This window comes from Poecilia reticulata, linkage group LG6 (assembly GCF_000633615.1).
Source record: "Poecilia reticulata strain Guanapo linkage group LG6, Guppy_female_1.0+MT, whole genome shotgun sequence".
NCBI classification, from domain to species: domain Eukaryota; kingdom Metazoa; phylum Chordata; class Actinopteri; order Cyprinodontiformes; family Poeciliidae; genus Poecilia; species Poecilia reticulata.
Window position 1 is genome coordinate 6,424,395 of NC_024336.1, and position 4,028 is coordinate 6,428,422.

The window sequence follows — 4,028 nt, forward strand, 5'->3', positions numbered from 1 at the left end:
ACCCTACGTCTCCTGAGGAGGTCAATATGCTCATTTGAGGGCTTTCTGCATTCGTAATGCGAAGCCCCCTCCCACTGCTATATAGTTTGAGTTGATGTGTGGGGGGTTATACCTTTTTGCATGAGGCCCATGAAGATTATTGGGGCTAAATCACATTTACTCTCCCTCCTTCACGCCCGTGCCTCCATGTCCCTCCTCCTCCTTTGCTGCCAGACAGATACATGACAGCCACCTATTCTTTCCCTCAAACAGCAGGGTGTTTGCTGTTCCTCTTATCCACCCCAGAGACCGACCTTGTAACAATGTTTTTTTTTTTCTTCTTTTCTAACCAGCAGGATCCATCTCTATTTGCTCTGCCTAGAAGGAAGGGGAACAAAAGTGTTGTATCTGGGTTATTTGAGATGCATTCAGCTCTCAGATAAACATAATATCCTTTTTGGCTGCACATTGCACCGTTCGTTTTACGATTCCACGAATTTKCTTGGTCTTACTGATGTACTTTGACTCGTTTTTTTTTTYYTTTTTTTTCTCAYGAGCCCCTCGGGGCTTCTTTTCTTTTCTTCTCTTTTTTTATTTTCTTTTGCAATAACAACAGTTCCTATCTCAGAGGACAAAAACAGAAATCAGAATAATACCTTCAAAGGAACAAAGCTGTCACTCCCGCCTTGAAACAAGGCTGTAGCCCGAACATGAAGTCAGCTTCGGATCACATTAAGAACTTTTGCAACACCCTTCCAACACAAACCAACCCAAAATTCATCCTATGAGGTTAAGTCCTTCAATTAATTCCACTCCGGCTCCGTCTCGAAGACTCTTGAATTATTTATGGGGTCTGGGCGTCTGCCGGAGCAGATTATGATTTGGCTGTTTGGTGTTTACATCCAAGATTTGAATCTAATCCCAGGGGATAGAGCTGGTTCTATGTTTGGTCTGATGCACACACCAAGGCGTTGTAATTAGTRAGAGGTGCCCTTTTGATATCCATCACATGAAAAGCAGAGCCTTGGCTAATAACGCACACTTATTTTTCATTGGCGGCCGGTGACGGGCAGGCAGACGCGCGGATCAATTTATTTGTCTGGGGTTGAAAGTAATTGGAAACCTTAAACCGTGTCGCCGATGCACCAACTCAGAGGGGGCGAGGGGTAATTTAGATTGAGACATCTCTATGTATACAGCTATGCAAATATTCATACCCAAAATTTTCACAAATTGTCAGAATGCAGGCACAGATGTCAATCTGCTTTATTTGGATTTGATAGGTCAACACAAAAAGTTCATATGTGTGAGGTGACAGAAAAATTATAGATGTTCTTTTTTTTTTTTTTTTACATTTATTGCAAACTTTTGTAGGGATTATCACGAATATGCAAAAAACAACAACAAAAAAGATTCTCTTAGTCATGTCCCACCAAAATCTACYCTTTTGTTGACCTCAAGTGTGTCACAGGAAATAATCCTGCGCTGTGGTTTTAGTGTTTATGACACCATTATTAAAGATGCTGCGTAGAAAACAAAKTGTAGATCCTCACTCTGCAGCTTTTGCTTCCATATCACTTCCTTCAGTAAAGCTGAGCAGCTTTTACTCTGWTAGCCAGGCAGAAAGTGATATGTTATGTCTACCCAACACCTCAAGCCCACAGAATCTGATTATACTAAAATATTTATCTATAGTATATAGCTGGGACAGATAGAGTTATTTTTGGAAATTGTAGGTTGCTGACTGGTCTGTTTRTCTCCTTGAGGAAGAGAAAACGTGAGTATTATCCTCTCGGTTCAGCAAATGCTAAACAAATAAACTGCATTCAGACGAGTTTGGTTAAGTTACAACCACAAACTCTTATATTTTATTGGGATTTTATTCAATAGACCAAAGATAAAGTAAAAGAAATATGGAAGCTAAAGTTTTATGGTTTCGTTTTTTTTTTTTATATACAAATAAAGCTGTGGAAAAGTGTGACGTGCCCCATTTATTCTGATACCCCAAATAAACTCCAGTGCAATCACCTGTAGGGGAATAAGTGTGTTGTTTGTGCAGTTTTAGTGAGGAAAGGGCCAAACTTGAACTTTTTCACCAGCAACAGTGACAGTGAAAAATCAGACTGAACACATCATTCACACGAAAGAACATCAGGACGGCAGCAACCTGCTGGTCTTAGTTAGTTGGTTAGGAAAGTTGATCAAATAATTTTTAAAAAAAGGTGGTTAAACGAAACCTGCTGATAGGACACAGAAGCATATTTTACTTGCAAGACGAAAAAGGAAAAAAAAAAAATCAACTATAATCTGTTATTTACAGGGACATCAAAAGCAGAAGCAGAACTGAATGAGGAATTATATCACAGTTAATGAGGAAAAACTCAACCCCTCTGAGGCGAGCCTGACCCCCCCCAGTGGGGACCGCGGGTCTAGCGCCCCCTAAGTTAACAAGCACAGCCCCTTCATCCAATCCAATCCAATCCGCTGGGACTGGACCGCCGCTCCGTCAGTCTCTCTGCCTGCTCCTGCTACTTAGCGCCCGGAGATGCGATGCCGTGCTGAGCAGGTGCGAGCATCGTGAAGGACACGCAGACGGACGCAGGAGAAAGGTAAAGGACGAGGGGCTCCGAGGGCAGAACCGGGGAAAAAAATCACCACAGAAAAAAGAAATGATGTGTTATTTGAGACTATTTCGGGGGAAGCTGGGCGCTAYAATTTGAAAGCTGGGGGATCGGCGTTGTTTACTTCGGGCTGAGTGGGAAGGAGCTTCATGCGACCTCCTTCCGCATTGCAGATTTAYAAACGATTAAGACGGGAAATAAACTAAAAGCGATCATTTTTTGTCCATGTGTCGTGTCGGATGCGGCGTGATGCGATAGCTGCCTTATAGTTGTAACGTCAAGATGCTGCACCTGCRCATCCTGGAAGGCATGATCGGATTATTGGCTGCGCATGTTTAATCTGCCCATATGTTTCGTAGTTATATACTTTGGATTTTTTCTTTCTTTCCTTTTTTAAATATAGCAATAATCAAAAACGAGCCAGAGGCCACCGTCTCACAGCGGCGGCAAATACCGACGATGAATCAAAGTGCTGCCTGCCTTGCAGCCAGGAGATTAAGACGTCTTGTCTGTAAACACTCGCATACGGAGGAACTGAAAATGCGTCTCCCGGCGCTCCTGCTGCTGATCGATGCATACGGTTCGGCTCTGCTGTCATGTTTCCCCTCGCACTGATGCCGTGGTGTCTGCGGACGGGCCCTTTGCGGCGGGGGTTCAGTCATAATGTGAGGTTCTGCTGATAAGGGGGTTTATGGGCGCGTCCTGACTGGCAGCTTCAGAGAAGATGCTCCTGCTACGTGTTGGTCAAGTCGCTCCTGACCGGAGACGTCCGGTGGCTCTCTTGGAGTCAACTTGGATGKGATTTCAAGTCAGAATTAGTGCCGTGGCTGAGGTTTTCAAACATGGATYCCCCACTAAAGGGGAATGACACGTTTAGAGTGTCTCTGAAAAGTTCATTTATTCCAGTAGCTCAGCTGAAAAAAAAAAAAGATTAATTTATGTCATTTATGTCGAGCCTTCAGCTGTTTACTTTGAGCATTGCTCACAGATAACCAAATTACAGTAGACCAAATGGATTTTTATTACAGCCTGAATAATGCAGGGTAAATGCGCTTAGTCAGGACTTGTTTTGATAAATGAAGGTGTTGATCAGCTGATATGTCAGCGTATAAAGAACTGTCCCCAGCTGCAGTGAACGTCCCCAAAGTAAACATACTTTTCTCCACATTATCTCAGCGTCTCATTCCTTTTACTTGTGCATGTGTTTTTTTTTTCTACCACACTTCTTCCTTCCACTCAACTTTCTGGGCAGCTTCTTTGCTTGGTTTGAAAGTTGTCAAGTTAGCGGTCATCTCCGTACTTTGTAATTTAATAATTCTATGTAAAGCCTTTTTACTTGTCTTGTGTAATATCCTAAATGTCAGAGAAACAGATTTGGGGGTTTTAATTGGTTGTGAGCCATAATATATATATATATATATATATATA

At 42.5% G+C, this 4,028-nt stretch overlaps 1 protein-coding gene across 2 annotated transcripts in view; it reads left to right on the forward strand.

Moving 5' to 3' along the window:
- The first annotated feature begins 2,453 nt into the window (after positions 1-2,453).
- The window catches only part of cntn1a (contactin 1a), a 68,124-nt gene continuing 66,549 nt past the window's right edge, over positions 2,454-4,028 (forward strand). For both annotated transcript variants that reach the window (XM_008411005.2, XM_017305355.1), the window contains exon 1: positions 2,454-2,588. The gene's annotated coding sequence lies outside the window, so the exon portion shown is untranslated. The remainder of the gene's footprint in view (positions 2,589-4,028) is intronic.